Below are 14265 nucleotides of genomic sequence, written 5' to 3'. Positions count from 1 at the left end.
TGCATTTAAGCAAACAATGATTCTTTCCATCTGGCTAAATGCTCTTAGAAAGCATCCTGGAAGTTTCAGCCACTCACCCCTTCTGCTGATTAGGCTGCTCTGTGACTCAAGAGTTCTGCCCTGGAGGACTGTCAGCAAAGCAGTTAGCATGTCCAGATGTGGACACTTCCTTAAAGGTGAAGTAAAAAGGGGGAAAAGATTAATCTGTAATGCACTGAAGTCAGAAACTAACCCAGCGATGTGTTCAATGAAAAGGAAAAGATGCTGTTGAATTTTATCTCCAAGTGGTGTCATTATTTCCAACTAACTTACTCCTTCAGGCGACTGAGATAGTTTATTTTCCCAAAGCCCTTTCCCAACATTGCACACGCCCTCCTCTTGCTAGAACCCAGAGAGGAATGACAACAGCTGAGAAAACATTCCAGTCCCCAGGAAAAGGAAAGACTGGCTGATGATTACTGAGCAGGCGGGGATGGCAGGTTGTCACCCCAGGTGCGCAGCTCAGTTTGCATCAGGGAAAGGGGGATTTCAGTTGGGGGCAAAGGCCTTTTTGTTGGTTCTGCGAGTCACAGGGGGTTGAAGTGCAGGGAGGTTTTCTTGAAGAAGCAGAAAATAAAATTCTTAATATTATGTATAGTGTAGCTAGAACGTGATATTTCCTTCCACTTGTTAAATTGGGATTTTTGTTTTATGTGCTTTGGATTTAGCTCCTGGGTGCTCTCTGCTTAGTTTAAAAGGGTTTCCATCTCCACATTGTCATACATGGAAAAAATATACTGAAGTAGTGTGCCGTACATCGTGACTTTTATTTTGCTGTCAGACTGCAAGTTACAATATACCTGTGTGCATTAAAGACTCAGGGGCTTTAAAACGGGAAAGTATCCCTTCATACACCGTACAAAGAGAGCTATAGCCCTAGGGGGAAGAGCTGGCAAACAACTGCTGGCCTTCTTGTGCACATCAACCACACAGCCCAGATTTCGGCAACAGCTCCAATTGCCTGTCACTAGAAAGGCCATTTATTAAAAACGCAACAAAAAAGTTTTCATCTGACAACATGGACTGATTTTTGGTTCATTCAGAAAACACTCGACATGTTTCTTTATTTATGTATTAGCCAGCCATAAGCTTTGGCCAGTTTTGTGTTCTTTTTCAGGAGCGGTGACCAAATCCTGGGGTCCATCCACATCCATACAGAGTGCCCTGGTCCCCCATAAGATCGACAGCATGCTTCTCCCACCAGCTGTCACAGGGAGGGGTCCTGGCAGACCCTGGACCTAACCCCTGCATCTCTCCGTGTGCTCACCACCTGAGCAACTGGCTGCACATAAACAGGGCATGTCTGGTGATGTGACCAGATGCTACCAGGGTCTGGAATTTTTTTATTATTATTATTCTGTCTTATGCTAGCCACATAGCTCCTGGGAGCCATGCAAGAAGTTCTATTGAAGGTCATGAATTACTGACCCTTAGAAATGCCGTGGAAGCTGGAAGCTGCTCATTCACCACCAATGCACTTCTGGACTCTTTCTTCATGACGGGTAAAAGCTGAGTGTGAAAACAGCATCCCGTGGATTGCAGGTGGCCTCTGGGGATGGCTCAGCCTGGGGATTTTGCCAAAGATGCCACACATAGGGGGACCGTAGGCACAAGGTAGGTCCTCGACCAGTGTGTAGAGACACATGTGTTAAAATGAGGGGAACCAAACCAGATTAATTCACTCAGTATAAGCAAAAAAGTGCAAGCTGTCAGTCATCTCAGTTCAGAAAGGCAATTTACAAGTAAACATTCACCTCAGCCAGCAAGATACCAGCCTTTTCTGATCTGTAATAAGGTTTTTGGGGAAGATAAACTGTAAAGAGAAACAGAGAGGAAGAGAGACAGAGAGAATGAATAGGAGGACACCTGAGAGAAAGCCAGCAGTAGTGGCAATGGGAGGAAAGGAGGGAAATACGGTTAAAAAAGAACTATCTTTTTCTCCACTGAAATAAACTTACTTTATACACCTTTCCCTTGGCCTTTTGATTCAAAGGTACCCAAAGAGAGCAATGCCTGGTGCAGAGCTAAGACCAGTTTTATTTACAACACCAGGCTGTTTAGATCTCCCATTTTATTCTTGGTAATTTGATTGTTTGGTCACGCCTCCTAATAAGTAAAATGTTACACTGGAGTATTTGTTTAAACCTCGCAGCTTCGGATACAGTAAGTTGCTGAATGATGTTTGCTAATGGCACACATTCGATAATTCCTATAATGTGAAATCTCAGCCAGATTTAATGTTTAATTTCCCTGGGATTCACTCTGAAATTATTACAGACATTATGTATTCTGCTCCCTGGACTTGGAATTAATTTCAAAACAGAGTAAAAGTGCATCTATTTTGGTACCTTAAGGGAGTTCACGTCAGTAACATTCCATTTGTCCTGAAGTTTCTGAAGTTTAAAATACCTTTCCACTTTATTTCATTTGATCTGGGTTGAGTAGCTACAAGGCACAGTCACCCAGAACGGCATCTTTGTTTCTGTGTGTGATCCTGGACATGCCATTGCTTGATGAGTTAACACTCCTGCAAAACTGTATTAATCCTCCAAGCTTTATCTGCCTAACTAGACAGTACATTTTTGTGGTTATCGTGGTACAAAAATATTGCCAACATGCAATAATCTGGCAAAAAATAAATAAATAACACTACATCAACATATTTTTATAAGTATCTGTCACAGAAACAGAATTCACAACATGAATTGCTTTGATTAATCAATCAATGCATTGGCTATGCTTCCAATACCTGGCCCAAGTAGAAAGCTCAGTGGCTGGAAAACCTCCAAACATTTTAGAATAAAGCAACCAGACCTATGTTAGGTTGTGATCCAAAAATTCCCGGACAATAAATCTTTAATTTGCTACCCTGGCAACTCTCACCAAATTTGAATTAAAAGAATATTTTCCACACAAAGCTTTGAAAGGACTTGCCTCCCAAATAGTTTTAAAAGTTTAACCTTTAGCTGAGGCACACTTCCTACAGACCAAAAGCAAAAGAAATGAAAAAAAAAAAAAAGACATCAAGGGATTAATTCGCAAGTTTTACCCCAAAATGAATGACAGCTGTTTGGGAGTTCAATTGCACTGACGTCCCATTAGGCTCGAAACATCCTGGGTCTTGCAATTATCTCATAGATTTAATAAAACCTTGTTAGTAAAAATTTTACCTCCCCCGTCTGGGTCTCAGCCAGTGAACTCACACATCTATAACTATATCTAACTATTTTGAATGAAATGCTAAGCAGGAAGGGAACTCAAGTAGTTAGTTCATCCCACGAGTTTTCATTTATATCTGATAGATCCTATTTGACTATCTCCCTCTCCTCCGTCAGAAGGATGGGGGGTAGGATTAGGGACATAGAGGTGGTATCTGTAGCTGTAGTTTCAAGTGAACAGACCAATGGGTTAACTGTAGCCTAGAAGTTCGCTGGGAGCAGTAGAACACAAGCTTTGGAAATGTGCAGCTGCTCTATAATAAATAAACAAAGACATGGAATCAACCTAGATGCCCATCTGTGGTGGATTTGGGTAAAGAAAATGTGGTACACATACACCATGAAATACTATGCAGCCACAAAAAAGAAAAACATCGTGTCCTTTGCAGCAATATGGATGCAGCTGGAGGCCATTATTCTAAGCAAATTAACACAGGAACAGAAAACAAAATACTGCATATTCTCACTCATAAGTGGGAGCTAAACATTGAGTACACTCAGATATCAAGATGGAAACAATAGACACGGGGGACTACTAGTAGAGGTAAGGTGGAAGGAGGGTGAGGGTTAAAAACTAGCTACCTTGGGGACAGGATCATTTGTATCCCGAACCTCAGCAACATGCAATTTACTCATGTAACAAACCTGCACATATACCTCCTGAAAACAAAATAAAAGTTGAAAAAATAAAATAAGATAAAACATGCATTTCTCTGCCCCTCTTCCAACACTAGGAGTGTCAGTCTTTAATATTCAATTATGTTGGACAAAAAATCATGTTTTAATTTCCAGTTTGGAGCTTATTAATGAGGTTTACACATGTAAGAGTATTTCATTGAGAACCTGCCATTTTCCAGGCATTGTGTTATATGCTGGGGTTATAGAAGTGTACAAAACAGATATGGTGCCTGTCCTCATACAACCTCTACAGATGATTAAAAAATAAATAAATAAATACCAGTTGCCAAAATGGGTCTATGAAGAAAATAAGCATTGTGTTGATATAAAAGGCAGCGCTTATAGACAACATGTATCCGGAAAGCCCAGCTGAGGGAACAGCATTAAAGCCAAGATACAATGGATAAGAAGGAACCAGTTAAGGAAACAGCAAGGGGGAGGGCCTTCAAGAGAGAGGAGCAGCAAGTGCAACGTCCTTGAAGAATGCAGCGCAGCCCGTGGCATCCTCTGGGAAATGGCCAAGGCTGACATGACCAGGAAACTGTAAGCAAGTAACAGAATGACTTATCATCAGATTGGAAAGGAGACCAGGAGCCAGATTATGTGGGGCCTGGAGGGCTTAGAGGACTTTAAATTTTATGCAAGTGTGGTTAAGAAGCCACTGAAGGATCCAAAGCTGGGAATGACATGATGCAACATATGGGTTTAAAAGATCATCTGGAAAATGGACATAAGTAGACATGGGGAGCTGCAGAGGTAGCTGTTTGCAATTGCTGCAGTAGAGCAAGTGCAAGCCCAGCGCGGGGCAATGGAGATACGGAGGAGGGGCAGGTGGAAGATCCATTTTGGAACTAGAACTAGCAATATCGGGAGATGGACAGGAAGTGGATTTTAAATAAGGGAAAGGATGACTTCTGTATTTCTGATTTGAGTGATGGAATAAATGGTGATGTCATTTGCTGAGATGGGGAGGCCTAAAAGGGGAACATGTTTGGTGATAAATCAAGAATTCCATATTGACACAATTTATAATAACGAAAACACAAAGCAAGCTGACTATATGGCAATTGAGATGGTTATATAAATTATGGTATAAACATATATTACACCCTCCATAAAATCATGATTTTGAAGAACCGTTACTATATAGAAAATATTCATGTTAATTGGAAAAGGAACACATTATTTTTTATACAGGATGAAATATACAAATATAGGTTAGAAATAGAGATAGACTAGAGATAGAAGGAACAAAGAATGAAATATACCAAAATGTTTATAATGAATGTATTTGATAGTAAGATTACAAGTAATTTTTAATTTCTTTATGCCGTTCTTCGTTTTCAAATTTCCCCTATTAAACCTATATTATTATTATCATCATCACATCAAGAAAAGTTATTAAAAACAGTAAGTTCTGGGTGCAGTGGTTCACACCTGTAATCCCGACACTTTAGGAAGCAGAGATGGGAGGATCCCTTGAGACCAGGAGTTCAAGACCAGCCTGGGCAATGTAACAAGACATTGTCTCTACAAAAAATTTAAAAATCAGCCAGGCATGGTAGCAGCACATGCTTATAGTCCTAGCTACTCAGGAGGCTGAGGTAGGAAGATCACTTGAACCCAGGAGCTGGAGGCTGCAGAGAGCTATAATCACGCCACTACCCTCCAGCTCGAGTGACACAGTGAGACCCCGCCTCTGAAAAATTAGCACAAAAACATCATTCTATTTATCAGCAGCAGTCCACGGTTTACTTTGGGTCAAGTCATAATTAAACCATAAAATCCAATGGAAATAGATAAAGCACAGTGTTGTGCTGTCGTGTCTTAGCTGAAGGCCTTGAAGATTATCACTGTTATTTTACTTCCAGACACGTTTCGTCAAATGAAATGCATGACTTGTATATTTCAAGGTTAATTGGTGGAAAACTTCAGATTAGAACTCGTCTCCTGGTTCACAGTCAAGTGCTTCTTCCAGGGGCTGTTAATCCACCTCAGAAGCAGGCACCCGCATCTGATCTCAGCACAGACGCTGAGACCAGCCAAGAATTCTGAGACTTGCACCGGGCCAGCCATCCTCACAGGCAGCGTAGAAAACCACCAATACACTATGATTTCAGGGGCACCTAGCATTTCCATCCTTCCACTGCCCCTCTCCCATCTGCTTGGCTAATATCTTAAATTCCTTTAATGAGGATCAGTTCCTTTTATTCCACAATTAAAAATAAGGCTTAAAAGTGCATGTTTCCAGGAGCGGTCATCTCTTGATTAAATTCACCCTAGGAGTTTAGGACTTCTAGCATATACAATTGGCTGTCTGTGTTCATGGGTTCTGCATTCGCGGATTCAACCAACCTCAGGCCAAGAATATTCAGGTGGGGGAAATAGAGCAAAATTCGAAAAAGCAAAACTTGAATTTGCTCGTACCACATACCACATTTAATCCATGCAAATGAAATGATGTATAGGCATTGTATTAGGTTTTATAAGTAATAATCTAGAGATGATTTATAGCATGCTGGAGGATAGATTACAGCAAATAATATGCCATTTTATATAAAACACCTGAGTATCCATGGATTTGAGTATCCATGGGGTGTCCTGGAACCAGTCCCTCACAGATACCAAGGGACAATTGTACTTTATGAGAAAAGGTTTTGAAAGGGACACCTGAATACTGAATGCCTAAAAGTTACAAATTTTCAAAACAAGGGGAATACAGAGACGGGGTGAGACTTGGGAGAAGTAGTAAAAGGAACAAATATTTAATGAGCCCTTTCTGTGTACTGTCCACTCGGCTAGTTGTTTCACATGTATGCTGTATTTAACCTACCACTCCAGCAAGGCAGGGTTATTACTCCCAATTGACATTCATTCACTCAACAAATATTTACTGAACATGTGCTAGATATGCTCAGCAGTAGTCTAGTTCCTGGAGATACTGCAAAAATGAAAACAGGCGAAGTCCTTGCTCTCAAGGAGCTAACTCAGGCTACTTGGAGGAGATAGACAACACATATTCTTAAAATGAATGTAGAGTATAACAGATGGTGATAAGTGCTATGAAGAAAAATAAGGCAGAGTGAGGGGATAGCAAGGCACTTTTTATGGAAGGTAATAAAAAATATGTCAAGATCGTACAGCTGGCAAGTGCCTGGGCTAGAACTAAACTCGGTTTCCTGAACAGCTGCTTTCCAAAGCCTCTGCTTTCCTTCTATATAGTACTGCCTCCCTAGAAAGCTCGTCCTACCTGGCAATTTTGCCTGGTGTTAGTCCTGCCAACAACCCCCAAATATCCTAATGGGCAAGCCTTTGGTAAACAATTGTTAGCCTACTGTGAGTCAAGTAAAATCTGTTTACAGGTAATTGTTCAGCATGATTGGTTTTTGCTTGTGCATGAATTCAAAACTCCTTCAATCCTGGTGTCTTTCAAAAATAAAAATAAAAACCTCAACCTATAAATGAAATTAATCAACTTTCTCCTGAAATTTTTGGAGTCCCAAATTTGAGTAAGTATAAGCAACATCAATATCTATTTCAGCAAAAAAGAAAAGAAAAATGTGAATACAATGCAAACTTAAATCTTACAGGGTTATTTTTCTTTCTTCTCCCTTTTTTAAAAAATAGTATTCTGCTTAACCATTTTTTCCCTGTGCCAAATAGTAAGTGGGAAGAGTAGCGGGAAAAAATTAAAGCAAAAAGTAGCATTTTGTTTTTGTTCAGTGCATCTTTACATGCTTATAAAAGCCCATCTTCAAAAATCTTGCCCACTGAAGGGAAGCAGAGCAAGATGGCCAAATAGAAACCTACAGCAATCAGCTCCCCTGCGGGAACACCAAACTGAACAACTATCCACACACACACAAAAAGCACCTTTATAAGAACCAAATTTCAGGTGAGTGATCACAGTACCTGGTTTCAATACCATATTAAGGAAAGGGTAGGTAAGGCAGTCTTGAATTGCCTACACCACCCCTCCCCAGCCCCCAGCAGCAGCGGCATGGTTCAGAGAATCTGTATGGTTGAGGGAGGAAGAGCACAGTGATTGTGGGTCTTTGGATTGGAACTCAGTTCTGCCCCATCACAGCAGAAAGCAACACGGGGCAGAGCTCAGCCAGCAACCATGGAGAGAGCATACAGACCAGCCCTCACCAGAAGGGGATCATTCATCCCAGCAGTCAGAAACTGAGTTCTGGCAAGTCCTACCACCATGAGCTAAGGTGCTCTGGGGTTCTAAATAAACTTGAAAGGCAGTCAAGTCCACAAGGACTGAAATTCCAGGGCAAGTCCTGGTGCTATAGTGAGACATCAGCCTAGTGAGGCAAAAGAGTGTTTGTGTCGCCCCTTCCCCAGTCCCAGCCAGCACAGCTTGCGGCTCCAGAAAAGACTCCTTCCCTCTGCTCGAGGACAGGAGAGAGCGAAGAGGACTTTGCCTTGCAACTTGGATACCAGCTCAGCCACAGAAGAATAGAGCACCAGGCAGAGTCATGAGGCCTTCCTTCATTCCAGGCCCTAGTTCTCAGATGACATTTCTAAAGATGCCCTGGGCCAGAAGCAAACCCACTGCCTTGAAGGAAAGGACTCAGTCCTGGCAGAATTCACTACCTGCTGACCCAAAAGTCTTTGGGCCCTGAATAATCACCAGTGGTAGCCAGGAGTACTTGTCATGGGCCTTGGGTGGGACTCAGAGCTGTGCTGGCTTCAGGTATGACCCAGCACATTCTCGGCTGTGGTAGCCATGGAGAAAGAATCCTTCATCTTAAGGACAGGAGAGGGAAGAGTCAAGGGGACTTTGTCTTGTAGCTTGGGTTCCAGCTCAGCTGCAGTGGGGTAGAGGAGCAAGTGGGGTCCTGGGGTCCTCGAGTCCAGGCCTTGGCTCCTGGATGGCATTTCTGAACCTGCCGTGAGCCATAGGGGAGCCCACTGCCCTTAAAGGAGAGACTCAAGACTGGCAACATTCACCACAAGCTGACTGAAGAGCCTTGGGCCTTGAGAGGACATTGGTGGTAGCCAGGCAGTATTTACTGTGGGCCTGGGATAGTGATGGCTATGGGGAGAGACTGTTCTGCTTTAGGAAAGGGGATGGAAGAGTGAGAATAACTTAGTTATCCAGTTTGGATGCCAGTTCAGCAGTAGTAGAATAGAGTACCAGGTTGATTCCTAAGGTTCCCAACTCCAGGCTCCTGGATGGCATCTACAAACCCACCTGGGGCTGAGGTGAACTCGTTACCCTGAAGAGAAAAACACAAGGCTGGCTGGACTTGCCACCTGCTGGTTGTAGAGCTCTAGGGCCTTGAGTGAACATTGGCAGTAGCCAGGCAGTGGTCACTGTGGGCTTCTGGTGAGACCCAAAGTGCTGTGCTGTGCTGTGCTGCCTTCAGACCTGACCCAACGTAGTCCCAGTGGTGGTGGCCACAAGGGTTCTTGTGTCACCCCACCCTCAGCTCCAGACAGCTCAGCACAGAGAGAGAGAGAGACTCTGCTTGGGGGAAAGTAAGGGAACAGAACAAGAGTCTCTGCCTAGTAATCCAGGGAATTCTCCCTGATCTTACCAAAGACCACCAAGGCAGTACCTCTATAAGTCTGTAAGAGTCACAGCATTACTGGGCTTTGGTTGCCCCCAAAGCAAATACAGCTTCAGCGACCAAAAACTTAGATCACAACACCCGAGTCTCTTGGAATAGCTGGCCTTCCCAAGAAGAACAGATACAAACAAGCCCAGACTGTGAAAACTACAATAAATACTTAACTCTTCAATGCCTAGACACCAACAAACACCCACAAGCATCAAGACTATACAGGAAAACATGATCTCATCAAACGAACTAAATAAAGCACTAGTGGTCAATCCTGGAAAGACAGAGATACATATGTGACCTTTCAGACAGAGAATTCAAAATAGCTGTTTTAATGAAGTTCAGTGAAATCCAAGATAACGTAGAGAAGGAAGTCAGAATCCTATCAGATACATTTAACAGAAATGTAAATAATTAAAAAGAATCAAACAGAAATTCTGGAGCTAAGAAATGTAATTGACATACTGAAGAATGCATCAGAATCTCTTCATAGCATAATAGATTAAGCAGAAGGAGGAATTAGTGAACTTGAAGACAGGTGATTTGAAAATACACAGTCAAAGAAGACAAAGGAAAAAAAGAGTAAAAAAGAACAAAGCATGCCTATAAGATCTAGAAAATAGCCTCAAAAAGGCAAATCTAAGAGTTATTGCCTTACAGAAGAGGTAAAGAGAGAAATTGGGGTAAAGATTTTATTCAAAGCGATAATAATAGAGAACTTCCCAAACCTAGAGAAAGATATCAATCTTCAAGTACAAGAAGGTTATAGAACACCAAGTAGGTTTAACCCAAATAAGACCACCTCAAGACATTTAATAATCAAACTTCCAAAGGTCAAAGGTTAAAAAATGATCCTAAGAGCAGCAAGAGAAAAGAAACAAATAACATACAAAGGAGCTTCAACACATCTAGCAGCAGACTTTTCAGTGGAAACCATACAGGCCAGGAAAGGGAGGTATGACATATTTTAAATGCTGAAGGAAAAAGAAACTTTTATCCTAGAATAGTATATCCAGAGACAGTATCCTTCACAAACATGAAGGCAAAATAAAGACTTTCCCAGACAAACAAAAGCTGAGGGATTTCATCAATACCAGATCTGTCCGACTAGAAATGTTAAAGGCAGCTCTTCAAACTAAAAGAAAAGGATGTTAATGAGCAATAAGAAATCATCTGAAGGTACAAAACTCAATGGTAATAGTAAGTACAAATAAAACACAGACTATTATAACACTGTAAATGTAGTATATAAATTATTCATATCTTGAATAGAAAGACTAAAAAATGAACCTAACAAAAATAATAACTAGAACAACTTTTAAAGACATTGACAGTATAACATATAAATAGAAATGACAATAAGTTAAAAAGAAGGGAGATTAAGTGTAGAGTTTTTATTAGTTATCTGTTTACTTGTTTGTTTGTTTATACAATTAGTGTTAAGTTGCCATCAGTTTAAAATAATGGGTTATAAGATGTAATTTGCAAGCCTCACGGTAACCTCAAATAAAAAAATCCACAACAGATACACAAAAAATAAAAAGCAAGAAATTAAAACATACCACCAGAGAAAATCACCTTCAATAAAAGGAGGATAGGAAGGAAGGGAAGAAGGAAAAGAAGTCCACAGAACAACCAGAAGAGAAACAACAAAATAGCAGGAATAAGTCCTTACTTATCATTAATAACATGGAATGTAAATGGACTAAACTTTCTAAAGACATAGAGTGGTTGAATGGATTTAAGAAAAAAAAAAAAAAACAAGACCTAATGCTGTCTACAAGAAACGCACTTTACCTATAAAGACACATAGACTGAAAATAGGTGAATAGAAAAAGATATTCCATGCATATGGAACCTAAAAAAACACTGTATTTATATAAGACAAAATATATTTCAAAACAAAAGTATCAAAAGAGACAAAGAAGGTCATTATATAACGATAAAGGAGTCAATCCAGCAAGAGGATGTAATAATTGTAAATATATATGCACCAAACACTGGAGCACCCAGATATATAAAGCACATGTTATTAGAGTTAAAGAGAAATTCCAATATAATAACAGCTGGAGGCTTCAACTCCCCACTTGCAACATTGGACAGTTCATTCAGACACAAAATCAACAAAGAACTTAATCTGCCCTATAGGCCAAATGGACCTAATGGATATTTGCAGAACATTTTATCCAATGGTTGTAGAATACTTCTTCTCAGCACATGGATCATTCTCAAGGATAGACCATATGTTAGGTCAAAAAACAAGTCTTTAAACATTCAAAAAAAATTGAAATCATATCAAGTATCTTCTCTGACCACAGTGAAATAAAACTGGAAATCAGTAAGGGGAATTTTGGAAACTATACAAACACATGGAAATTAAACAATATTAATTATTAATATTAATTAAACAATATTTTAAATATTATTTAATTAATTAAACAATATTAATTAAATATTAATATAATATTAATTAAACAATATTAATATTAATTAAACAATATTAATTAAACAATATGTTCCTGAAAGACCAGTGGGTCAATGAAGAAATTAAGAAGGAACTGAAAAATTTCTTTCAACAAATGATAATAAAAACACAACATATAAAAGCCTATGGAATACAGCCAAGGCTAAGAGGAAAGTTTGTCGCTATAAACATCTGCAAAAGTAAGTAGAAAAACTTCAAATAAACAAGTTAATGATGCATCTTACAGAAATATAAGAGCAAGAACAAATCAAACCCAAAATTAATCAAGGAAAAGAAATAATAAAAATCAGAGTAGAATAAATGAAATTGAATCAAAACAAATGCAAAAGATCAATGAAACAGAGGTGGTCTTTTTGAAAAGATAAAATCAAAAAAACTTGAGCCCAACTAATTAAGAAAAAAAGAGAGACAATTCAAATAAATAAAATCAGAAATAAAAAAGAAGACATTACAACCAATACCACAGCAATTCAAAGGAATATTAGAGGCTGGTTTGAGCAACTATATGCCAATAACTTGGAAAATCTAGAAGAAATGGATAAATTCCTAGTCTCATACAACTTACCAAGATTGAACCATGAAGAAATCCAAAACTTGAGCAGATCAATAACAAGTAATAAGATCAGGCCGGGCGCGGTGGCTCACGCCTGTAATCCCAGCACTTTGGGAGGCCGAGGCGGGCGGATCACAAGGTCAGGAGATCGAGACCACGGTGAAACCCCGTCTCTACTAAAAATACAAAAAATTAGCCGGGCGCGGTTGTGGGCGCCTGTAGTCCCAGCTACTCGGGAGGCTGAGGCAGGAGAATGGCGTGAACCCGGGAGGCGGAGCTTGCAGTGAGCCGAGATCGCGCCACTGCACTCCAGCCTGGGCCACAGAGCGAGACTCCGTCTCAAAAAAAAAAAAAAAAAAAAAAAAAAAGATCAAAGTCATAATAAGAAGTCTCTCAGCAAAGAAAAGCCATGAACCCAATGCATTCACTGCTGAATTTTACCAAACATTTAAAGAACTAATACCAATCCTACTCAAACTATTCCAAAAAATAGAAAATAAGGCAATATTTCCAAATTCACTCTACCAAGCCAGCATTTTCTTTGTTTCTTTTTTTTTTTTTTTTTTTTTTTGAGATGCAGTTTTGCTCTTGTTGCCCAGGCTAGAATTCAATGGCACGATCTCGGCTCACCACAACCTCTGCTTCCTGGGTTCAAGCAATTCTCCTGCCTCAGCCTCCCGAGTAGCTGAGATTATAGGGATGTGCCACCACGACTGGCTAATTTTGTATTTTTAGTAGAGACAGGGTTTCTCCATGTTGGTCAGGCTGGTCTTGAACTCCTGACCTCAGATCTGCCCGCCTCAGCCCCCCAAATCCTGGGATTACAGGCGTGAGCTACTGCACCTGGCCTGAGGCCAGTATTACCTGGATACCAAACTTAGACAAAGACACATGAATAAAAGACAACTACAGCCCAATATTCCTGCTGAACATTGACGCAGAAATCCTCAATAAAATACTAACCAACTTCAACAACACATTTAAAAAATCATCCATCATGACCAAGTGGGATTTATCCCAGGGATGCAAGGGTGGTTCAGTATATGCAAATCAATCTATGTGCTGCATCGTATCAACAGGATGAAGGCCCAAAACCATGTGATCATTTCAATTGCTGCTGAAAAAGCATTTGATAAAATTCAACAACCCTTCATGATAAAAACCCTCAAAAAACTGGATATAGAAGGAGCATACCTTAATACAATAAAGACCATATGCAACAGGCCCACAGCCAGTCCCACTGTTATTCGACATAGTACTGGAAGTCCTACCTAGAGCAATCAGACAAGAGAAGGAAATACAGGGTATCTACATTGGAAAGGAAGAAGTCAAATTATCTTTATTTGCAGATGATGTGATTTTACATTTGGAAAAACCTAAAGACTCCATAAAAAAACTATCAGAACTGATAAACAAATTCAGTAAAGTTGCAAGATACAAAATCAACAAACAAAAATTAGCAGCATTTCTATATGCCAACAATGAACAATCTGAAAAAGAAATCAAGAAAGTAATCCCATTTAGGATAGCTACAAATAAAATTAAATGCATAGGAATAAACTTAACCAAAGAAGTGAAAGATTTCCACAATGAAAACTATAAAACATTGATGCAAGAAACTGAAGCAGACACCAAAAAAATGGAAAGAAATTCCACGTTCATGGATAGGAAAAAATCAATATTATTAAAATGTCCATACTACTCAAAGTAATCTAC

The sequence above is a fragment of the Macaca thibetana genome, chromosome 18 (assembly GCF_024542745.1).
Source record: "Macaca thibetana thibetana isolate TM-01 chromosome 18, ASM2454274v1, whole genome shotgun sequence".
NCBI lineage: Eukaryota > Metazoa > Chordata > Mammalia > Primates > Cercopithecidae > Macaca > Macaca thibetana.
This window is presented reverse-complemented; position numbering follows the sequence as displayed.